The sequence below is a fragment of the Elephas maximus genome, chromosome 21 (assembly GCF_024166365.1).
Source record: "Elephas maximus indicus isolate mEleMax1 chromosome 21, mEleMax1 primary haplotype, whole genome shotgun sequence".
In the NCBI taxonomy this organism is placed as follows: domain Eukaryota; kingdom Metazoa; phylum Chordata; class Mammalia; order Proboscidea; family Elephantidae; genus Elephas; species Elephas maximus.
Window position 1 is genome coordinate 48,277,334 of NC_064839.1, and position 25,510 is coordinate 48,302,843.

The following is a 25,510-nucleotide window of genomic DNA, read 5'->3' on the forward strand; positions in this document are numbered from 1 at the left end:
ATTCTGAAGATGGTGGTCTGAGAAACCATCACTGAGAATGGTTTTAATATTATTTTGGGGGAGAGTCCCTTCTGTCATATCTCTTCTCTGTCACTCTTGTGTAACCTGTCTTCCTAGCTGTGAGTCTTTCCCAAGCCCTGGTCATTTATTGAGAAAATACAACTTTTTCCTTCTGTTAACTCATCTGAGTTCTGGGTGATCTCATTAGACTTCTCCTGGGTCTGAGGCTCTCCATTTAGAGATGTTTCTTGGCCTTTGAAATTGGTCATGTGTCTTCCAGGTCCCTTGAGTTCTCTGCCTCTAATGTCCCCACCCAGTTTGAGAATTTCCTCTTTCTTTTTTTTTTTTCCCTCCCTTTTTCTGTGGGAAAAAACCATGTCAAACTAAAGTTATGGTTTTCTTTTTCTAAAACAGTGGGCATATAGTCCCCTTTCATGGCTCATGTTTTATTACTGAACTCAAAAAACATGTTTTATTACTGAACTCAGGGGGAAATAAAATACATTTGCCTTTTAATGTTAGAGAATAGAAGCTGACAATAGCAACAGAATGCGACTGACTTCTTATCTCATTGACCATCCACCTTATTTTCTTAAGCTTCTCAGTCATTCCCCAAGATCCCTTGCCACTTCTGTACATTAACGTGTCAGCTGCTGTAAGATATAACCCCCAAATTTCAGAGTTTAGTTCTCACTCATGTTAAAATCCAATGCAGTTTTTCTAGCTGAACAGCTTTCTTTCCGGTGATGACTCAGGGGCCCAGGCTCCTTTTGTCCTGTGATTCAGCCATCTTCAACAGGTGACTCCCACAACTGTTCTCGGTGTCCTCTCCATTCTAGTCTGCCAGGTAGGGACAAAAGCTCGGGGGATCCCATATAGAAAGTTCTTATGGGCCAGGCTTGGAAGTGGCTCACATCACTTCTGCCCATATTGCATTGGCCAGAATTCAGTCTTGTGGCCACCCTTGAGCTGCACAGAAGGTTCTGTGCCCAAGAGGAAAAGGGACAGGGTTTGATGAGCATGTAGCATGGACCACAATCATGGTTTTGCTTCTACCATTCTTTTCTTAGCCTTAGGGTTTTCACAGAGCACTTGTCAACACAGGGTGCAATGCAGACTGAGAATTTGCGTGAGTCTTCTTCAAGCCTCGCGGCCAGCCCTTGCCTCTGGGTTCCTTCCAGGAAAAATTCTTGGAAAAAAATGCTCTTTTAATATAAGCTTCATGGGAGCAAAAAACTTTGTCTCCTTTATTTTTTATTTCATCTCTAGTACCTAGCACAGCTCCTGGCATTACACAGGTGCTTGATAGATATTTATTGAATGGATTTTTATAAAATGAACTTCTGAGTCTGGGCTTGATGCCCCTGGAATATGCACACATGACCAGCAGGTGGCAGTGTGGTTTGTAGTGTGTATGCAAGAGCAGAAGGGGTGGAACTGGCTGGTGTCCAGCTCCTGGCTGGGCTGTGAGTGCCAAGTCTGGGGTGGGCACATGGGTAGGTAGAATCAAGCATGAGTGCAATAGGGTGACAATTATTGGGTGTTTACCACATGCTAGGTCCGTACAAAGAACTTTAGCGTATTGACGCAGTTCATCCTCCCAACAACCCTATGAAGTTGCATCTGTTACTGTCATTTTTAAAAAAAATAATTTCTATTGTGCTTTTAAGTGAAAGTTTACAAATCAAGTCAGTCTCTCAGATATAAACTTATATACACCTTACTACATACTCCCACTTACTGTTACCGTCATTTTTTTGCAGATAGGGATACCGATTCATGGAGTGGTTAAATAACTTGCCAAAGGTCATGTAGCTAGAAAGTGGTGGAGTCAAGCTTTGAGCCCAGCAGTCTGACTCAAGAGCTCATGCTCTCCCATCCACCACGCCAGGGAGACAGAGCTGAGGATTCAGGAAAAGTACCCACCATGGGGAGGAATCTGCCAATAGGCAGGCCTAGGTGGCCTCCTCAGGCATCAAGGGGCCCGAGCAGAGAGACTGGGAAACACAGTCTGGAGACCCAGGCACAGTGCAGGCCTGTCTAACAGGGGCCTGGTGAAAGGAGCTGGGGGGTCAGGAGGTGGTGCACCAGGAGGCAGTAGATGACAGGCAGGGAGTGACTCATGACCTGAATTGTGAATACTCCGGAAATGCTGAGTGAGGGTTGACTAGTGGTTTCCAAACTACGTGGCAGAACTCTGAGCCTTTCCAAAAACACTTGGGTAACCTGAGGGGATGAGGGTAGAGGAAGTGGGGAGGATTCTGATCCCTGTCCTCCAGTTTCAGCCAGAAAAATGCTACACATATCTCTTTTATATATTGGGACTCCATCCAGGAGTTTGTTTAAAAAAAAAAAAAGTCCTTTTCTACCAAAAAGAGATATAACCCCCTTTAGGCACATGGCTTCTGGAGTCCCTCATCCCACACGTGAAGTAGACATGGTATTTCCAGTCCTGCTGATATAAGAAAGTATGAGTTAGGGTAGGGTAGGTGGGATCCACACAAGGTGAAGCCCAGTTACCACCTGCCATCTGCACACAGACCCCCACTGACCCCATACTCCTCATGGGTTGGAAAGGACTCAGCCAGTAGCTCAGACCACTCTGGTTTGGGATGTGCAAGTCTCTTTCCAGCGCAGGCTGGCTTGCACTGGTCAAGCTCCAGTGCATGTTCTGCTCATTATCTGAAAGAAATGGTCTGAGTGGCAGCCTGCTGAGAGTGAGGAGGAAAAGTAGAAATAGTAACGCTGATTTATTTGGGGCTGAGAGGTCCACAGGCTGGAAACAGACAGAGGGAGTAATCATAAAGCCTGCATGTTTTGCAGCCCAGGGCTAGCAGAGATGCACAGCGAGTGGTACGGAAGGCAGACCAGACGAGGCCCACGTGGGGTGCCGCCCCTCCCTCCCAACACAGTACAGTGAATTTCTGTCTAGGATGAAATAGGTGGGCTCAGAGCCCCTGTGCTCCGGCTAACGGAAGACCATGTCGGTACAGGTGATCTGACAGCAGCAGCGCTTGTTCTACAGGGGCTGTGTGATAATAAAGGCACGTCCTTCCAGGTCAACCCGCCAATGGGGATCAGCTCAGCACGTGTGAGAGGCCTGCGCAGGCCTGCTCCTCTAGTGAGGCCTCAGAGTCACGCAGGGGAGCCCATCAGCAGGCGACTCCTGGGTGGCATCTGTCTCTGAGATTTGGGTCTTAAGACAGCTCTGGAACCCAATGGCCCCAGTCAGAGTGATCTGAAGGGTCAAATGAAGGAGACCGCTCACAATCAGGTACATTTGGGGACTCAGGGACCCCAGAGCCTATTTCATTGTACAAAAATTTCACAAAACACTGCACATCAGAGTGAGGGGAGGCACTTTTTTCCTTTAAAAGTTGGGAGAGATTTTTATCATGCAAATTAAAGTGTCTCCCCTGGGGGTGCTTTCTGCTAGGCTGAAGGACAAGCAGGAATTATATGAACTTGGCTTCCCTGACAGTTCAGAGGTGCAGCAGGCCTGGCAGTGCCACTTAGAAGAGTTGACAATATTTCCTACTGCAAACTCTGTTCCTGGTGATTTCTGTTCCAGCCAAGTTCCATGACCTGGCAGCAGAGTGATCACCCAGACCCGGGCTGGTTCTGTCTCACCAGAGCTGGGCCCTGGGAGCAACATAACTGAAATATCTGTGGGTGGGAAGGGATGGAGATTACAGGGTGTTGTGACTTGGTTCTGAATTATCATTGTGTGCTACGGCACAGTTGTTTCTTCTTCTTGTGCCACCATGGGGATTGCTGGTCATCATTTCCAGGTGTTTAGGGATCATTTTCTATCCTGATTGGGGTTGGGGGAAACACCTGCAGCCCAGGGTAGTGGTTAGGAGTAACAGGAATGCCTGATTCCTATCCCAGCTCTGACCTTCTAGTTGTATGCCCTTGGACATGTTCCTTAACTGTTCAAACCTCAGTTTCCCTGTCAAGATGGAAGAAGAATAATACTGCTTTGAATATTTTCCATTTGTTTCTCTGGATTCATTCTCTACCCATTCCGTCCTTCTCTGTGCCTCAGAGACTGACTTACATGGATTTATCAATGGGCACCCTGGTCCTCTAGTGCCCAAATGGGTTTGGCCAAGGGGAGGTATCAGCAGGAAACTGCCAGAAGAGGAGAGAGTAAGGCTGGGGTATTTATTCCCTTGCCTCCCTTCTTTCTGGGTCACAGTGGGCTGGCTTTGACCCCTTTCCTAGCTCTGGCTATTCTCTCAGGCTCTAGTGCCCACCTCTCCCTGGCCCTTCCAAACCCGGGGCAGCGATGGCTCCCTGTGGTTGCCGGCCTTAGAGTACTGCCCCAGTGCTTGCTGGATTCCGGAGATACTGCCTACACCTTTGTTAAGCTCTCATCAGTTTCCTCATTTAAACATGCCACCTGCATCTTGCCAGGCCCCTTACTGATACAGAAACATCTCCCAATGACACCTATTGCACAGGGTGGCTTTGATGATTAAATGAGCTAATACGTGTCAAAAGCTTAAAATAGTGACTGAAGGTAGAATGGGCTTGTTAAATGTTAGCCTTCCATGCTCCTCCTAATTCTTGTATAGTTATAGTGTCTCAGAGTAAAAGAACAATGCTGGCTAATTTAGGCATTTGGTTTCATGGGCATTTGGCTGTTGTGTCATGTTTCTGAAAGTTACATGCTCTTTATTCCATGAAATTTGGGGTGATGAATGGGTGAGCATCTTCTGCTCTGCAGCCATCCAGACTTCTTCTCACTTTTTAACCTCTTCACATGGTCCTTTCTAGGCCCACATCGTGGCTCAACCTACTGCTGAGACCCAAACACCGAGAGATGTGGAGTGTAATCTGTATTTGCAGTGATGTGCTACTGTCTCAGTTGCCTAGTGCTGCAGTAACATAAGTACCAGAAGTGGGTGGCTTTAAAGAACAGAAATTTATTTTCTTTTCGTTCTGAAGGCTGAAAGTACAAATCAGTGTCTTGGCTGTGTTGATTACCTCCTCCTAGTTTCTGGTGTCTCTTAGTGATCCTTGGTGTACTTTTCTTGTAGATGGGTCCTCACATGGCATCTATCTTCCCACTGTATGTGTGTCTCTGTGTCTATTCTGCTCTTTTCATAACTCAGAAGTTATTAGATTTAGGACCCACCCTACTCTGGTATGACTTCATTAACGTAACAAGAGAAACGGCCATTTCCAAACATGATCATATTCACAGGCATAGAGTTTAGGATTTCAACACATATTTTGGGATGATACAATTCAATTCATAACAAAATCATCACCACAATCCAATTTTAGGACATTTTCATCACCCCAAGGAGATCCCTCATGCCTCTTTGTAGTCACTCCCCATTGTCCTTTTCTGCCAGACCCTGGCAACCAGTACTCTATTTTCTGTCTCCATGGATTTACATATTCTGGGAGTTTCATATCAGTGGAATCATACAATATGTGGCCTTTTGTGTCTGGCTTCTTTCACTTAGCATTATGTTTTCAAGGTTATCACATTGTAGCGTGTGTCAGTACTTTATTCCTTTTTATGGCTGAATAATATTCCACTTTATGGATAGACATATATACATATATGTATGTATGTATGTGCATATGGTGCAGTGGTTAAGCATTAGGCTGTTAACCAAAAGGTTGGCAGTTCGAATCCACCAGCTACTCCTTGGAAACCTTATGGGGGCAGTTCTACTCTGCCCTGTAGGGTTGCTGTGAGTTGGAATGGACTCAGTGGCAATGGGTTTATATATATGGAGTCTCGGTAGTACCCTGGTTAAGAGCTCAGATGCTATCCACAGGGTCTGCAGTTTGAATCCACCAGTTGCTCCTTGAAAACCCTATGGGGCAGTTCTACTCAGTCGTATAGGGTCACTATGAGTCAGAATCGACTCAGTGGCAACAGGTTTTTGTTTTTTTTTTTTTTTTTATATATATACATATATGTGTGTATATATATATTTATGGATAACTAATTGTATTTGGCATTTGGTAGGTGCTTGACAATTATTTTGATAAATGTTTTTTAAGTGAATAGATACAACAACGGGAAAATTTCAGGGTGGCTAAAAATCCTCTGTCTGGTCTCCCTCGGAAAATGCAGGCTGATAGAGAATATTTCTCAGGGGGATCCTGGGGGCTGTGCATCAGCATCCCTGGAGCAGTGGGGCCAGGGAATTTGCATTTTATCAAGTGTTCTAGGGGCTTTTGAGCACCCTGAAGGTGGAATACCCCTGAGCCACTGCTGCTTGAAGGAGCCTGCCTGTTGGTGGAGGTGTAATTTTTCCCTGTCCAAACATTTCACTTTTATAAGTTTTTTTTTTTTTTTTTTTTTTTTGAGCAATACGTTTGCAATGCATCCCAAGTGAGGCATCTCTGTCCGGGTCAGGCTGAGGCTGAAGCATTTTCCAACAGTAGCTCTGGTTTTCTTCTTTTGCTCTGTGTGCTGACTCCCTCACAACTCCTTCCAGAGGTACCAGTTTTCCCTTTGTTATGGGAGATACTAGATGGTTGAAGAGGCAAATAAAGCAGCCTGCAGCAGCCTTGGCTGAAGGAGGCTCCAAGTCACAGACCTGGCTACAGGGAGCCATCAAACCTCTGGAAGGGTCAACCCCAGCTTAGGTGTGCACGGGCTAGGACTTTGGATTAGCAAGCAGGGGTTAACAGGTACCCCATGGGGCATTGGGAAGCGGTATTTCTGTATTTCCACATCCAGCAGGCACATAACTCTCCCTAGTCTTGCATTGAACAGACACAGACTTAGCTTGCTTTCCATGGTGCAGAGGCCTGCACAAATCTATGCTGGACCAGGCTGCTACTGGCTTTGAGCAGAGAGGTGTGCTCTTTACTTTGATCTGACTTCTAAAAGAATAAGGCATATTATTTTTTACAGCAAGGAGATGTCTAAGAAATTTGAGTATTTAAATTTGAAGCCTTGCTTCCAGTATGTGAAAGCAATATTAGTGTCAGTTAGGTGTAACAGATGAGTAGGTAATGCAACAAGAGATGGAAAACCTGAAAAAAAAATCCATATCCAAATGAAAACACATATTTGAGTCGAACTACTGTATTTATGCTACTTATTTTTTATTTGCTAACCAGCATTAACTACACAGCCATTAGTAGACTCTGTGGGATAAATAGGGCCTATTTCCACTTAATAATACATATAAATTAAGTATAGTACTTAGCCCATTTCTATCCTCCAGGATCCTGAAATAGAGTGAGAAAGACAGGCATGTACCTCAACATGTATTATACAAAGTAGAATAAGATGCGTTTCCCCCACTTGTTCTTATACTGTGTACCCACCTTTATTAGCACCTATATCAACATCGTAATGATTTACTCGCTTAAAATTTATACTAATGCTACTAATGTTGTTAGGTGCCATTGTGTCAGCCCCTGGCTCATGGCGACCCCATGCACAATGGAACAAAATGCTGCCCAGCCCTACACCATCCCCAGGATCTATAGTGGATCAGACTGTTGTGGTCCTTAGTGTTTTCTGCAGTAGATTGTTAGCACTTTCTTCCTAATCTGTCTTAGTCTGCACAGCCTGGAGAACATCCATGGATGGGCAGAGAAGATAGCAAAAGCAGCTGGGGCCTGAGTTCTAGCTCTTCCCCACTGGGTCAGCATTGCTCTGTGCCCAGAGCCCTTATCTCTAAAATGTAGGCCATAAAGATGTCACCTTGAAGACTAAGGCGCGCCTGACCCAAGCCGTGGTATTTTCAATTGCATCATATGCATGTGAAAGCTGGACAATGAATAAGGAAGACCAAAGAAGAATTAATGCCTTTGAATTGTGGTGCTGGCAAAGAATATTGAATATACCATGGACTGCCAAAAGAACGAACAAATCTGTCTTAGAAGAAGTACAACCAGAACGCTCCTTAGATGTAAGGATGGCGAGACCGCGTCTTACATTCTTTGGACATGTTGTCAGGAGGGTTCAGTCCCTGGAGAAGGACATGATGCTTGGTAAAGTACAAGGTCAGAGGAAAAGAGGAAGAGCCTCAAAGAGATGCATTGACACAGTGGCTGCCACAATGGGCTCAAGTGTAACAACGATTGTAAGGATGGTTCAGGACCGGGCAGTGTTTCGTTCTGTGGTGCATAGGGTTGCAATGAGTTGGAACTGACTCAATGGCACCTAATGACAATATCACCTTGAAGGACTGTCCTTGGGGTTAAAGAGTATGCATGGGAGGCCACATTGCATAGTGACCAAACCCAGCGTGCACTCAAATACTTTTTCCTTCCCTCTCTAACATGGTGCCACCCGTTAAAAAAACCATTGCTATAGAGTCTATTCCAACTGATTGTGACCCTACAGGACAGAGTAGTACTGCTCCATAGGGTTACCAAGGCCATTATCTTTATGGACACTGACTGCCACATCTTTCTCCCACAGAGCAGCAGGTAGGTTCAAACTGCCGACTTTATGGTTATCAGCGAAGTGCTGAACTACTGCACCTCCAGGGCTGGTGAGCAAATTTTGTCAGAGCCCTTGTCCCCACCATTTCTGCCTTCCTGAGATAATATTGAGGGCTTAGGATATTGTTTGGGGACCCCATTGCCAGGGCTCACCTAGTGCTTACTAGCTACATGATTTTGGGTCAGGCACTCAACTCTCAGGACCTCATTTACCTCATCTGTAAAACAGTAAAAACAATAGCACCTACCCTAGAGGTGGGAGAAGCTCCCCATAGGTGTTGTCAGAATTAAATGGGATGAAACAGTTATTCCTTATCCCTCTTGTGGCTATTGTTTGACACGCCCTCTGCTAGGCACTTCCTAAGTGCTCAGTTGTTGAGTCTTCCCAAGTCTATCAGGCTGATACCATCACTCTCACTTCACAGAGGAGAAAACTGGGCTTAGGAAATAGGGAATACGAATGCCACGCTTTGTGTTTCCTTTGCCCATCACACCACACTGTGGAACACCCCCTGCCTCCCCAGGTACCTTTCAATAACCAATCCTGTTTGTGTTTTAAGTGACTTGAGAGCCTAAATAGGGATGCTTTTTATTTGCACATTAAAAACTTACCGCCACAGCATTGAAGACCCAATGAGCTCATGTATGTGAAAGGACTGGGCAAAACTTGGATGTGCTCTACAAAATATTTGTTGTTTATTTATGTAGACCCCCAACATGTTCCTAAAAGGGATTTGGAGTAGCCTATTAGTTGTCATTAGAGTGATGATGATTAATGATTATAATAATAAGACAGTCTTAATTGGTTCAATTTGTGCCTTTTGAAATGGCCCCCACAGAGGCCAAGCAGTGGGGAGAGAGAATGCTGCCCCGCCTGCAATAGCTCAATAGCTAAAAAGATGGGCCTAATTGGCTAAAAGCAGCTTTGCTAATTGCTTTGGCAAGGGCCTGAGAGGAAGCTTTTGTATGATTATACATGAACCAGGGTCCCTTGAAGCCCTGTGATTCTGGGCTAGATGTGTTCCTCTCAAAATATGAGCAGAAAAGAGAACAGATGTGCAGCCACTTGACAGAGATGTAATAAGACACTTAGAAAAATTGCTATGTTCACTTCGCCCCTCCTGACCCCTAGGCTGGAAGCTGGAGGAAGGCCTGTTTCAGGCACTGATGTTCTGAGTCGGAACCGTCAGGGCCAAGTGCTGCAGCTAGAATTCTCCGTTTTTCTTCTGAGATCTTGCTGTTCTCTGCTTCCTCCAAAAGGCTTTTAGTGGTGGAAGGCGGAAGGTAAGAGGCTTGATTACGAGCAACATATGTGCTGTAAATTCAGGTTGAGGGTAGGTAGGCTGCGATTGAGTTGTTAAAATATTCTATTATTTGGCAAGGAAAGGAATAAAGTTGAGCAAGCTTATAGCTTTTGCTGTTGTTTGCTGCATTGACTTGACCCCTGATTCTTGGTGACCCCATGTACAGTTGCACAAAATGCTGCCTGGTCCTGCGACTGCAGATTGGACCATTGTGATCTCTAGGGTTTTCATTTGCTGATTTTTGGAAGAAGATTGCCAGGCCCTTCTTCCTAGCCTGTCTTAGTCTGGAAGCTCCACTGAAACGTGTTTAGCATCATAGCAACACTCAAGCTTCCACTGACAGATGGGTGGTGACTGTACATAAGGTGCATTGGCCGAGAATCAAACCACGGTCTCCCACATGGAAGGTGGGACTTTTACCACTTGAACTACCTCTACCCGGATCTTACAGCTAAATGTGGTACATCTCCGTGGCATCAGTGGGAGCCCTTGGGAGGAGAGAGAAGCCCAAAGATAAGATTTTTTTTCTGAAAATAAATTTCCATCTTATAAACTGTGTTCATCACTGGAAAGAAGAGCATAGAGACTAGTCACGGCAATGTATTCCCATTGTTGGTAGATTGTAAAATGGTGTAGCCACTGTGAAAAATAGTTTGGTGATTCCTCAAAAAATTAAGCATAGAATTACAGGACAAACCAGCAATTCCACTCCTAGGTATATGCCCAAAAGATCTGAAAGCAGGGACTCAAACAGATACTTGTATACCAATATTCATTAAAAAAAAAATACATTATTTATAATAGGTGGAAACAACCCAAGTGCCTTTCAACAGATGCTTGTATAAACAAAATGTGGTCTATATGTACAATGGAATATTACTCAGCTGTAAAGAGAAATGAAGTTATGATACATGCTACAACATGGATGAACCTTGAAAACATGCTGAGCGAAATAAGTCAGATTCAAGGGGACAAATAATGTATGATTCCACTTATGTGAAATAACTAGAACAGACAAATGCTTAGAGACAGAAGATTATCAGTGGTGACCAAATGATGGGGGAGGATGGAGTGGAGGTAATTACTTAAGGGGTACTAGGTTTCTGTTTGGGGGATGAAACACTTTTGGAAATGGACAATGGTGATGGTCGCACAACATGCGAATGTGATTAATGTCACTGAATTATACGCTTAAGAGGTTGAAATGGCAATTTTTTGTGATATGTATTTTATAGAAATATATAAAGATATAAAAACAAATTAATCTTTGGGAAGGAATAGCTAAGCCATGAGAGAGCCATGAGAGACTGGCTATGACAGGGGCTCTGAGCTAGCCCAGGGAGGAGGAGGCCAAGGAAAGCTGCTCTTGGAGAAGCGAGATTTGGCTAGAGAGCCGAAAGAGGAGAAGGAATTGACCAAGTGCAGTGAGGCAGCAGGTGGGGGAAAACTGGCAGAAGCATGTGGCTGAAGGCAAGGCCAGCGTGGAGGCTGCAAGGCAGGCGTAAGCTTGGCTGGGGTGTCACTGGATCAGAACTGTGTATTTGCGACAGTTCGTATGGCCTACAAAGCCTAAAATATTTACTGTCTGGTCCTTTACAGAAAAAAATGTGCTGATTAGTGACCAGATGTGTTTTGCCAGGTGCCAGCATATTTGTGTACAGCCCTGCTATTCCTGTGTGGATGTAGGGAGGGGGTGGAGGGGCTGTCTTTTCTCAGACCCCATAAAGATACCAGTCTGTGGCTCTAGCTCTCCAACTTGGCAGTGCTGGCCCCAGACATGTTTAGTTTGGCTCGTAGAGGCTTTTTTTTTTTTTTTTTTTGAAGAGCTGCCATTGTTCAAACCTTGGAAAAGTCACATAGAATTTTGAAGTTCCAACTTCTCTCGCAAAATCAGAGGATCTGGCAACGCTGGCCTGCCTCTCCTCAAGGCAGTTCCCTTTCACAGCAGGGTAGCAGCCAAGGCCACTTTGAGACCAAAATGCACTTCACAGTTCAGTGGATACCCCACAGGCCCTTTGCCAGGTCCATTACCTGCAGCACTTGAGGTGGGTGGGGCCTTTGCTCCCTCCTGAGGGGGTTCAAACGGGAGAGAATAGAGCTCTCTGATTCTTAAGTGGGGGTTATTGCAAATTAAAGTGCTGAAGCCCAAGTAGGAAGAACTTCACATTCTTCCCTCAGGAACCAACCAGATACCCTTGATGCCAACTCATGGCGACCCCATATATGTCACAGTAGACCATGCTCCATAGGGTTTTCAATGGCTGATTCTTTGGAAATAGATCACCAGGCCTTTCTTCTGAGGTGCCTCTGGGAAGACTCTAACCCCCAACCTTTGGTTAGCAGCCAAGCACACTAACCATTTGTACCACACAGGGACTCCCCAAGGAAGGACATCCCCAAATGGGGATGGCCTTTAAGTGGGTTTCCTTTTCCTCCCTACTGTCCTTCCTTCCTTTTATTTTTTTTAAAAACAGCAATGGATTCCTTTTTGCAAGGAATATCTTATGCAAAACCTAGTGTAAAATACAGATCAAAGTGAGTTTAGGAGCCTTGGTGATGCAGTGGTTAAGCGCTTGGCTGCTAACCAAAAGGTCAAAAGGTTGGCAGTTCAAACCCACCAGCTGCTCCATGGGAGAAAGACCTGGCAGTCTGCTGCTGTAAAGATTTACAGCCTTGGAAACCCTATGGGGCAGTTCCACTCTGTCCTATAGGGTTGCTAGGAGCTTGAATTAGACTTGACAGCAGTGGAGTCAAAGTGAGTTTGTTCAGGTTGAATCTGGAGTGTCACCCTAGAGTGCCAGCTGCATGACTTTCTCTTCTCCTTCTCCCTCCTCCCCAAGGTGGCTCTGGGGCATCTGCAGGGAAACCATGAGTTTCCCAGAATATAGTTTGAACTCTCCTGTCTAGAATGTGGTAGGAAAGATTGCTGCCAGTTGGCGAAACAGGGTGTAGGTGGGAAGACTAAAAAAATGAAACAAGGGTAGCTACTGGTTCCTGATCCTTGTGACTCAAGGCCAGTCTGAAAAATGGCACAACAGACAGAAGGCAAATCTGCCCCAGCCACCCCCTAACACCGCAGGAATAAGACTTCTCAAGTGGCAGATGGTGAGCAGCAGCGTCAAGCCCCTGCAAGCGAGGCAAGGTCAGCCTGTTCATCATGACTTATGCTGTGCCCTGTGCAGGGGAGGTGACTCCTGTGGCAGTCAGTGGCACAGAAAGTCGCTGCCCTGCTGTAGCTGTGAAGGCAAGCAGCACTCCCTCACCTGGTAAGGTGCTGGCACATGGAACTCTGGCACTGGGGCCTTGAGCAGACCTTGCTGGACATGCCCAGATGATTTCAGCCATGAGAGCGAGGGTTCTGAGCAGCCCTGGCTTAGCCTAGCAGCTGCACTGTCATATCATTATGGATGCTTGTCATTGAAGCATCACTGTCAGCAGCCTTGACATGCACCATCCAAGATTCATTTTTCAAAATTTTTTTGAAAGCCCAGGGCCCATCCCATCCATTAGTGGAACTCCTCCGTGACAGCTGCGGGGTGGTGGGGCTGCGGAGAACTCCCCGTGCGCTGCCGGTTCATGGAGGCACAGCTGAGAAGGCCCAGGCTGGCTGGGGCAAAGGTGCATTGGGGGTTTGCAGGTGGTTTCCTTCTCTCCAAGGAGGGCATCCTGCTTCTGCAAGGCCCCACGGCCCCTCCCTGCAAAGACAGCTCCCTGGCAACTGAGCCTGTGTGTGCCTATTAGGGCAGCCCCTGTACATCTAAAGCTTCACTTGGCCAAACTTTGTGGTCTTAGGCAAGCATCTAAACATCTTTAAGTTTCGGTTTCTTATGTGTAAAATAGAAATAATAATACCACCTCCCAACCTGTTTTATGTTGTAGTTGTTGCTGTTGTTGTTAGGTGCCATTGAATCGGTTCCGACTCATAGCGACCCTATGCACAACAGAACCAAACACTGCCCAGTCCTGCACCAACCTTACAATCTTTGTTATGCTTGAGCTCATTGTTGCAGCCACTATGTCAATCCACCTCCTTGAGGGTCTTCCTCTTTTCCGCTGACACTGTACTCTGCCAAGCATGATGTCCTTCTCCAGGGACTGATCCCTCCTGACAACATGTCCAAAGTATGTAAGACGCAGTCTCGCCATCCTTGCCTCTAAGGAGCATTCTGGTTGTGCTTCTTCCAAGACAGATTTGTTCATTCTTTTGGCAGTTCATAATATATTCAATATTCTTTGTCAACACCACAATTCAAAGGTATCAATCCTTCTTTGGTCTTCCTTATTCATTGTCCAGCTTTCACATGCATATGATGTGATTGAAAATACCATGGCTTGGGTCAGGCGCACCTTAGTTTTCAAGGTGACATCCCTGCTTTTCAACACTTAAAGAGATTCTTTGCAGCAGATTTACCCAATGCAATGCATCTTTTGATTTCTTGACTGCTGCTTCCATGGCTGTTGATTGTGGATTGCTTGCTGAAAGTGAAGAGGACTTGAAGCACTTATTAATGAAGATCAAAGACCACGGCCTTCAGTAAGGATTACACCTCAACATAAAGAAAACAAAAACCCTCACAACTGGACCAATGAGCAATATCATGATAAACAGAGAAAAGATTGAAGTTGTCAAGGGTTTCATTTTACTTGGATCCACAATCAACAGCCATGGAAGCAGCAGTAAAGGAATCAAAAGACGCATTGCATTGGGCAAATCTGCTGCAAAGGACCTCTTCAAAGTGTTAAAGAGCAAAGATGTCACCTTGAAGACTAAGGTGCGCCTGACCCAAGCCATGGTATTTTCAATCACATCATATGCATGTGAAAGCTGGACAACGAATAAGGAAGACCAAAGAAGAGTTGACGCCTTTGAATTGTGGTGTTGGCGAAGAATATTGAATATACCATGGACTGCCAAAAGAATGAACAAATCTGTCTCAGAAGAAGTACAACCAGAATGCTCCTTAGAGGCAAGGATGGCGAGACTGCGTCTTACATACTTTGGACAAGTTGTCAGGAGGGATCAGTCTCTGGAGAAGGACATCATGCTTGGCAGAGTACAGTGTCAGTGGAAAAGAGGAAGACCCTCAATGAGGTGGATTGACACAGTGGCTGCAACAATGAGCTCAAGCATAACAACGATTGTAAGGATGGCACAGGACCGGGCAATGTTTGTTCTGTCGTGCATAGGGTCGCTATGAGTCAAAACCGACTCGACGGCACCTAACAATAACAACAACCAGTTGTGAGAATTTTTGTTTTATGTTGAGGTGCAATCCATACTGAAGGCTATTGTCTTTATGTTACACTTAAATGTTCACTTTGAACAAATGGATGTTTTTAATAAACATAGAATAGAATGATGCAGTATGAATAGTCAGCAGTATGAATGCAACAGTCACCTCAAAAGTGTAAATTCACAGCTCTTGAAGAGATGGGGTCTGGGCCAAATGTACCAGCCCCATGCCCATTCCGAGCCCTAAATGGTCCCTTAATGAATGATAGCCATTATTGTTGTTGTTAGCTGCTGTCAAGTTGGCTCTGACTCATGGTGACCTTATGTACAACAAATCGAAATGTTGTCTTGTCCTGTGCCATCTTCATGAAAATTGGTCTAAGTTCATTGTTGCGGCCACTGTGTATTCTGAGTGTCTTTCAGCCCCAGGGGGCTCATCTTCCAGCACTATTTCGGACAGTATTCTACAGTGATCTGTAAGGTTTTCATTAGCTAATTTTCAGAAGTAGATTTCCAGGCTTTTCTTCCTACTCTGCTTAGTCTGGAAGGTCCACTGAAACCTGTCTAGCATATGTGACCCTACTGGTATTTGAAATACTGGTGCTATAGCTTCCAGCATCACAGCAACACAAAAGCCACCAGAGTAGGACAAACTGACAGACAGGTGGTGGACAGCCATTATATGGTATAATAATTTTGTGTATCTTCCTTGAGATTACTAAGTTTCCTCTCCAGTTTTAGTTTACCTGCCAATCAGTGGAGTAGTTTCAGCATTATAGTACTTTGGGACGGGCCAGTGGACCATGATGGGGAAGGCTGGCAAAGGGCTGGCTCCGGCTCTTGGCAGCAACTAAGAGCTGCTGTGGAAGAGTGTTGGACCTACACATAGAGCAGCATAACATCTTGTACTGAGCGGTTCAAGTTGACCAACAGACAAGAGCCTGCTTACACTCCAGGGGATGGGATGACTCTGGTGGAATGATCTGCCTGCAAAATGCCCCAGTGTGAATGGGGTTAGACAGATTCCACTCAACTGGTTGTCTCAGCAGTAGCGCAATTCCTTCAGGGACATCTGATGGACTCCTATAAGAGTCCTATCAAACAGCCTTCTCCTTATTCAGTCCAGTAGTCCCATATTTTGGCCAACCTTGAATGAATGCATGGCCTTACTGGGGAGAAGGGACTTTATATTCCAGTGTTTTGTAGAGATGGAATATCCAGGTCTTCAAATCCTTACCCTGGGGAACAGTCACTGACCCAGGAAAGCAAAAAGTACCTACTTCGTATGCAATGACAGGAAGTTGTCCTGAGCCTGCCAGGGGATGACAAGGATTCTACAGACAACTAGGCCCCCTGACTTACAATTTCTCAGATTTCCTGAAGTTTGAGTCTCAGGCCACACCGCTCCAGTCTATATCTGTGGTTTGGCCAATATGTGAATATCCATGAGGACAACCCAACAGGGGTGAGATATTTTAAATGTGGATCTTCTGAGATAATCCAGGACACCTGGCCACAGGATGTAGAAGAGGGTGCTCAGAGCCTGTCCACGTGAGGCCTGGGCCACCGGTAATGAGCATGCTTTTTTAGGAGTTAATTTCGGAACTACTTAGTACTTTGTAATCTCTTCTTGTACACGTCTAGAACCTACTGTTTCAATCAAATGGAATTTTCTACAAAGTTACTTTGAGATTATATTTAGTAATATGCTTTACCATTGTTGTAGTGAGTGGCAATTAGTAATAAAATGGGAAATAATTCCCATAAGGGATTGTGATTAGCACTGATTATGCAGACAACCCAAGTTTCTCTAATCGCACCTTCTTGCTTCTTCAGTCTCTCTAATTAACATTAATCCTGCTCTTCCCCTGCTTGGAAACATAGGTTCTAGTTCGAATTTCACACTCAGGATACATGGCCCTGTCCCTCCTCACCAGTCGCTCTGGGCTGAGGATGAGAGCACTGCCCTTTGTGCTCATCTGGCCAGACCCTTCCTTGGTTTCCCGCTTCTTGAATCCTCAAGTTCTCCTCTTGCCCTGGAAATCAGGGGAGGCTACCCAGGGGAGGCAGCTAGTGATCCCTGTGGTTGTTGAGGCTAAAAGGCCTTGAGACCAAGGTTTGGGGAGAAGAGGCTAGACTGGGGAGAAAGAGTGGAAGCCATAAGTTGGGGACTCTCTGCAGAAAACATCAGGATGCTTGTCCCTCCACCAGTTCCCCTAATATCAGGTGTCAGGGATGCAATATCAATTTAGAAGCAAGGAGAACAGCCTTACCTTCCTCTGTCTGTGAATCTCTCCCTTGGCTGTTTCCAACAGTCTGAAACTCTGAACTGGAGACAAACATTTCATTGCACACTAAGGGAAATAAGACTTAAGCTGTAAAACCTAGGGCTTGTCCATGCTGATGGTGAGTTTCAGGCTCCGGGAAAATTGCCACATCAGATCCTTCTGTTTTGGGCACTATAGAGCACAGGAATGCTGAGGGTTCGAGGGTTTGGGGAAGAGTGCTGGGAGGAGAAGTGACCCAATAGGGGGAGTCCCAGAGGTACAGAAGGTAGAATTCTGAAGCTTGCAGAGTTTATTTTGAGAGCATGCTGGTGTGTGGTGTGCTATGGTTTGCCTTGACCACTGGGGAGCCTTAGCTGAGACGAGGCCACAGGGCTGCCTTTGAGGCTTTCCAAGTCCTTTTGGAAAGTGCCAAGTTGGAATATCTCTGCCCCCTTCCATCTGAAATCTAAAATGAAAAGTTTGGAGGGAGTATGATTCTCCCACCACAGAAGTAAAAATCTACCGTCTTTGGTAGGCTACTCCTCTCTGACCCTGTAAAACTGTCTCCCATTTGTGCCTTTAAAATTTAAATGAGATCATACCATTTCCAACTCTATTAGAACCTTCCAATGGTTTCCTAAGTCTATTAGAATCAAATCGTAGGTCGTTATTTCAAAGCTCTGCTTGATCTGTTCCTCACTTCCCTTCTGATGTCATCTTCTACCCCCCTCTTCATTCATGCATCCATCCATTCATCCATCCATCCATCAGTCTGACCGTCCGTCCATCTGTCCATCCATCCACCCACCCACACAGCCACCCACCCACCCAGCCACCCATCCATCCATCTGTCCATCTGTCCGTCCGTCTGTCCGCCCACCCGTGGGTCCGTCCGTCCATCCATCCATCCATCCACCCCGACCCTGCCACAGTTGCCTTCTTGCTATTCCTTACATACTCTTAGTTCATTCCTTCTTTGTATTTGCTGTTTCCTTTGCCTGTAATTCTCTTTCTCTTGATACCTATGTAGCTCACTTGTTTTCTTACTTTATTTGGGTCTCTGTTATAATGTCACTTTCTCCAAGACAACTTTTCCTACCATTCAGGATGTGTGGGGGCTTCTGAAGTGTGGTCTTGCTCTAATTCTTGGTTTGGGTGCTTGTAACATGTGTATGTTTGGTGTGTTAACATCCAATCAGCCGTAAACTCTGACTTGTGCCCTTCTTGGTGTGTATTTCATACTTCAATAAAAAGTTGAAAATAAATGCTTCTACCCTATAGCACTCTAGTCCTTACTTTGCTTTATTTTTCTTCATGACCCTTATCACTACCTGACATGATCTTGTATTCTTATTTGCACTAGCTGTCACCTCCCACCTCACATGTAAACCTCATGAGACCATGGACATCCTCTTGCTTCCTGCTCTATACCCAGTGCTTGGCACAGTGCCTGGTATGTTGGAGGAAATTAATCATTGTTGAACAAATGCCCAAGTAACTGATTGGATACCTTAATTGAACAACCAAAAAGTACAACAGAGAAGCTGGAGGTCATCTGATTCATCTGGTGCTTGAAGTCATAAGGGTCTCAGACAGACCTCGGCTTGTATGGGACACCCACTTTCCTCTTAGATCCTTGTGCCCCCATTTAACTGGCTCTTTGACTATCCATGACCCAGAGCTCAGTTCCTTAACACTTGTTGCCTCTTGCCACACTGTTCTCCTATGTGAATCTCATCACAGAATACCCAGCTTAGAGCACTCATAGGGTGTACCATTAGTTGTCAAGTAAAAAAAAAAAAAAAAGTCTCAGAGAAGACTTGGACCAACGATCATCCCTCAGACCTCACAGAGTGTATGCAGTGGATAAGAACACCAGCTTTGAGGTCCAGAGACCTGGGTTTCAATCTTACCTCTGACCTTGTTGTAGTTACTGCTGTTGAGTCAGCTCTGACTCATGGTGACCTTATACATAAGAGAATGAAACATTGCCTTGTTCTGCACCATCTCCATGATATTTGATATGCTTGAGCCCATTATTAAGGATAGTGTGTCAATTCATCTCATTGAAGGCTTTCCTCATTTCACTAACCCTCTACTTTACCAAACAAGATATCATTTTCTAGTGATTGGTCTTTTCCTGGCAATGTGTCCAAAGTAAGCAAGATGAAGTCTCACCGTCCTTACTTCTAAGGAACATTCCAGTTGTATTTCTTCTAAATGTCAGTTCCTCATCCAGAAAAAGGGTTTGATTATCATACCTGTCCCCTACGGCTGTTCTGACGATTAAGTGAGGTGTTATGTATCAAGCTCTTGGCACAATCCTTGACTCACTGCAATCTTTCAGCCACTGTTAACAGCTCCAACAATGTTAATATTGATCATTATTGATATCCACAGTCTCTCTTATGCCTTTAGGATGGTACCTGTCTTTCCACTTTTTACCTTTAGATCTTGCTCTGGGTCCCTCACCATGTGTCTGCATTCACCTGTGTATCGATGTAGTAGGACATTTTAAATAACGAATTTCTGATTTATTTTCTTGTATCTTAAACCAGACAATGTGCAAGAAGCTGCACGGAAAACCATAAAGTGTTTTATAGATGTGACTTGTTGCATGCTTAACGACTCCCGTTTGCTTGTTAGCATCTTTTGGAGGGGATGTACATGAGAGTAGGGGACTGGTGAGGACGTTGGAATGACAACGAGCAATAACTACCTCCTTGAAGTCTCAGTTTCCTCATTTGGGGAATGGGGATAATAACAGGTCTGCCTCCAAGTGATTTTTAGTGTTTTTAGGAAGTGGTAGAAATCTACCTTTTTTTTGAAATGTGTGAAAATGTTCCCTCCTTTTTTCCCTCTGCTTTCCCATCTCATTTTGGTTTAATTAAATCTCAGAAACATGTTCCTTTCTCTCTTATCCAAACTATTTCCAAGCATTTCTTTTTTAACTAGCCATTTTGAAAAATAAGTTTTCTGCCTTAACCACTGACCCCTTATCAGTCTTTATCCTGAGATCATGGAGGAGGCCCAAAGTGGTGCACAATTCCCTGCAGAGATGAGGCTGGGATGTGAGCTGTACTGCAGATAAAGCTTCCCTGTTATTTGGCTGTGTCCCGATTCCCTTTAGCCTTATTTTTCCCACACATATTACATTGGGTTGTTATAATCATAACAGCTGATTGATTTTAAACCATGGGTCTCCCATTGCTTGGAAAACATCCAGTATGCGCTGGGTGAGTGATTTGCCCAGTTAGAGAAATTTATGTGTCTGGAAGGCAAGAGGAAATGGATATACTGTGGTTTGGGTTTTGATTTCGTATCTTTAGTTGTTTAGAGAAATGTACTTTTTTTTTACCCCTCCAAGTATCTTACTAGCATTGATTCTTCTCTTTATAGGCAGTGGACCCTATAATCTTTGTTGTAATCAAAGTGTGGTCCCCAGAACAGCCCTCAGCATTAAGTGAGAGCTTCTTAAAATTCAGAGTCTCAGGTCACATCCAAGCCTTCTGAATCAGAATCTGCCTTTTAGCATCACTCCATGCCCCAGCCCCCTTGGATGGTTGTGTGTGCATGAATGGTGGAGAAGTTGTTCTATAGGAGTGGTCCTGGATGGACCCAGAAGGATCTGGGCCCAGTATCAGCCCATTTAATGCAATGAGCACCTCTGGGCTTCAGGGGGACATGCAGAGGAGAAATGGCACATCCTTGTAGAAGATCATCCACGAGAGGTTAGCTACTCCTCCAGTTCTGCGGACCCTTCGTCTTCTTGCCTGGCACCAGATGCCTTTGGGCTGACATCCTTTTCTTCTCTCTGCAGATGCATGAGCCTGTTGGGTACCAATCACCACAGCTTCAGCTGCTGTAATCTCTCTCAGTGCCCCCAAAGCCTCCTAAGAGTTTGCTGACTGATTCAGTTAGAGAAATCCAAGTAGCAAGAAAGGAAGAACAAATTAGTTTGTTTTTGCCTTACTTATCTGTCTAGAGAAAGCATCCTTGCTCTTTCAAATGTCTGATAAATGGACTTGATTATCCTCTTCAAGCCAAGCAGACACGTGGCGAGAGGCGGGGGTTGCTGGTTGTTGGGGAGTGCTGGCTGCCAGCAAATCCTTCTCCTTGCTGTTCTATCCTTCCCGACTACAGAAGACTTCCCAAGACCATGATGAGCTGGTGTCTATGTTTAGAATCTTCGCTGTAGCCTTCTCTGCTCCCTGTGATGAGGTGGCCTGTGTAGAAGCAGTTAGTGCCTACGTGTTTCAGGGGGATGGTGCTATGCATCTATATCCCCTGTATCAGCCATGGTCAAAAGGGCATGCCAGCCTCCAGTGCAACACTCTCCCTTGGTTTCTTTGGGGCCAGTCTTCATCATCTGAAGATCATCACTCCTCAGTTAGAGGGGTCAGAACTGTTTTTCAGGACAGAAAATACAAATGGCAGAAATGAAGGCTTTCTTGCATAGAAAACAAAATAACTTGCCGAACACACTCAGCATTCACTACAATAGTGGGGTCACCCTGAGTCAGAGTCAACTTGATGGCACCTGGTGATCTGGTCTATACCCTGTCCCTGATTCAAAGATGAAGCCTCCTGCCCACTTGCTGTCTATGTCCTTTTCAGAAGCCTAACTTTATAGAAAGAACCCTTCTTTGCAACCCTATTTGAAGCAAGGAGACATTAGCCTATAAATTAACTGTTCCCTAAACACTTATTTCCATGTTCTGGAATACTTTTTTTTTTTTTTTGTTAGAAAACATTTTGACCACACACTGAGCTGATTATGAGTGTAATTATGCTATAATCACATCTGAGGAAACTGTCCAGCAAATCCACTCTGACTGTCCGCCCACTCACAGGGAAGCATGCATGCCAGTCAAATCTGAGCACATCTAAGCATGGGGACGGGTGGCCCCATTCACAGAGAGGGATGCTCCTTCCATCGTACAGCTCCTTCTGTCAACAAATAGAGCAGACCATGGTGGAGAGGCATCACCTAATATACACAGAAAATATTTGCAAATTGATAACAACTAGCTAGTCATTTTTCTCGGAGATTTTGGTGTAGGTGGTTTATGAGCTATTTCTTTTTTTCTATTGTGGGTATAAGCATGAAAAAGGATATTATGTTAATTAGGAACTGAGGGGAAAGTCTGATAATTCACTTAGTCTTAAACTTTGAAATTAAGAGGTCTGAGTTTAGTACCAGCGTGCTGTGTGATCCTGGACAAACTTGTAAATTAGTCATGTCAGGCTAGGCTATGCTGTGGTAACAAGCAAGTCCCTCAAATCTCCATGGATTTACACACACTCACACAAAGACCTCAACTAATACAAGGGCTCTCCAGGTCAGTTTCCTTACAAGCTATGACTTAGGAATCCAGGATGGTTCCATTTTGAGGCTTCATTTTGTCAACACGTGACCTCTCCAATCACTACACCAATGGAAGAAAAAGCAGGGAGGACTCACCTCCACTCTTTTATGCTTTGACTGTGAGGGACACATGTTTCTTCTGCTTGCAGCCCGTGGCTAGAACATATCACGTAGCCTTAGTTAATATCAAGGAGGCTAGAAGAATGCAGAGCTAGAAGAAATGCTTATGTCTCCACTGAAACTGGGTCTCAATTTCCATATCTTCGAACTAACTTATTAATTAAATAAGTATGCATTAAAGAAATCATCTATGTCTAAGCTCTAGGCATGTAATAGTGAGAAAGATGCACAAATTCTCTATCTCTACAGCACTTGTGTTTTGCAGGGAAGTCAGATGAGCAAACAATTGATGATGGTCAAGTGCTGTGAGAGCTACATCAGGGGAAATAGAGAGTTCAATGCAGTTTATGGCTCCAAGTACTGGATGTGGATCTAGGTGGGTTAAGGACAGCTTCTTCCAGAAGTATTACCTTAGCTGAAATCTGAAGGTCAACTTAAAGCTAATCAGGAGGGGCTTTAGTTCACAGCAAAGAGACTGCCATTGTGAAGGCCTGAGAAATGGGAGAATATCTTTCCTCCTTTTCCATAAAAAGGCTGGGAAGTTTCCTTGAGGTAATATATATTTATAGTGTTTTGCAAACTTTTAAGTACTAGACACACTTGAGGGGATTCAATGCTCAGAGAAGAATTTAAGTGTAATTCCTCTTACCAGACAGAGCTGACTTTACAGGCATATGAGGAATGTTAGGGTCAACAGTCAAATCCAGACATTCTGACTCACAAGCTCAAGTTCTTAACCACAAGGCAAAGCTACCTGTTTAGACAGCAGGTTGGAATGCCTTACAATAAATGATATTATTGTAGGAATAACCATTAACTTGCTCCAATGTATACATTTATAGCAGAGTAAATAATATGCAACTTTGCATAGTTCATTTTTAAAAGGAGATTGTTAGGTTCTGTGTTAGGAAGTCGGTTGAAGGCAATGGCACTGCAGTTAAATCTATAAGACTGGATTGAACAGTTGGTCTGATTGTCCATAGCCAAGGCTGAGGACAGGGGATTACCTTCTTTAGACTTAGTGGATCATGTCTCCTAGATCCAAAAATCATCTCTATCTCTATCACACCCAGTCGCGCACCTGCCAATTCATAGCCAGACAAGTACCTCCTTCTCACTCTCCACCCCCGACTCCAAGGGAAGTAGCAGTAAGGAGTGAAGCAGGCAGCAGTGAGAAGCAATGGACGAAAGACAATCTGTTGCTCCAAGGAGAAAATGGTTCTTTTTGCAAAACTCTGGTCTGTCAATTTCCCACTCATCCCAACTCATTTTCCCTCCATTGTTATGCTGGGACTAAAATATTCATTTCATGAAGAAATTGTCAAACTTTAGCACTTTGAGATAATTGATGCTTTTCATCAGTTCACCAAATTGAGAGAATGGCTTGGCAGAGGTCTGCCATTAAGCAATCTCAGCCGAGAATTCTTTTATGACATTCACGAGAAGACTATCCTTGGAGATGCTGGTAAACAGCTCAGTAATCATGAGACACTAGCGAGCTCACACTCACAGAACAACACGGCAAACAAAAGGCTTTTTCGGCCAGGAAATGCGCTCATGGGGGATGTGTGGGCCCGGCTCTGCCTCTGATTGGAAATACAATCACTTGGCTGTGTTTAGTGTGTCCAGTAAGGGGCCGTTGGCGGCAATGCTCCACTAACTAGAAATCGCTTCTGCAATTCGATTAAACATAGCCACAGCATCCTCATGACACATGCTGGTTATCACGGAGAGGTTTCATTGCAGAAATGCCTTTTAAACATTAATTACACCGCACATAATACATCCCAGATAAAATATGGGCAAATTATGACTTGTCTGTGGCTTTGGGGTGTGCGGTTTAATCCTTGGCAAGGGCTTGTAGGAAGAAGGTGGGTCGGACTCTTTGTCTTGGATTTTCACTCATGGGGCATTCCCAGTGTGCACTTCAAAGGTGGCTGCAAGAAGTTTGGGGTTCTGAATTAAAAAAAAAAAAAACTCCAGTTGTTGTCAAGTCGTTTCCAACTCATGGAGACCCCGTGTGTGTCAGAGTATAACTGTGCTCCATTCAGTTTTCAGTGGCTGATTTTTCAGAAGCAGATTGCAAGGTCTTTATTCCAAGTGCATCTGGGTGGACTTGAACTTCCAACTTTTCAGTTAGTAGCCGAGCACGTTAACAGTTTGCACCACCCAAGTGCGTTTTTAATGCTCACTCCAAATTAGCTGTGCCCTTCCCGCACACTTCTATGTCTCCCAAAGGAACCTCAAAGGTCCCAAATTGCCTGAGAAAGCCCTGAGATTGACAGGGGGAGCTACCCTTTAATGACCCTCTGCCTGTGCCAGGTACATTCACCCAGGCTCCTTTCCTGTTGGCAACAGTACGTTCTGATTGGATGGTGCCTTGCCTTGCTGGCTGTTAATTATTGTTAATACCACCCTTGGAGGTAGGCATTATCTTTGTTTTTTACCTACAGAAACTCAGAGCTCAGAGAATGTGCATGAATTGGCCAGTATCTCACTGTTAAAGTGTGGAGCTGGATTTCAGTCTAGTGCTTTTTGGATCCGAAGCCCACGATCTTCCCACAGTACTTTCCACCGTGGTTTTATTTAAACTTTTATCTGTTGTGTGCCATCGAGTTGATTCTGACTCATAGTGACTCTATAGGACACAGTAGAACTGACTCATAGGGTTTCCTAGCTGTAATCTTTATGGGAGCAATCACCAGGTCTTTTCTCTTGCAGAGCAGTTGGTAAGACGACCAACCTTTCTGTTAGCAGCTGAGTGCTTAACGGTTGTGCC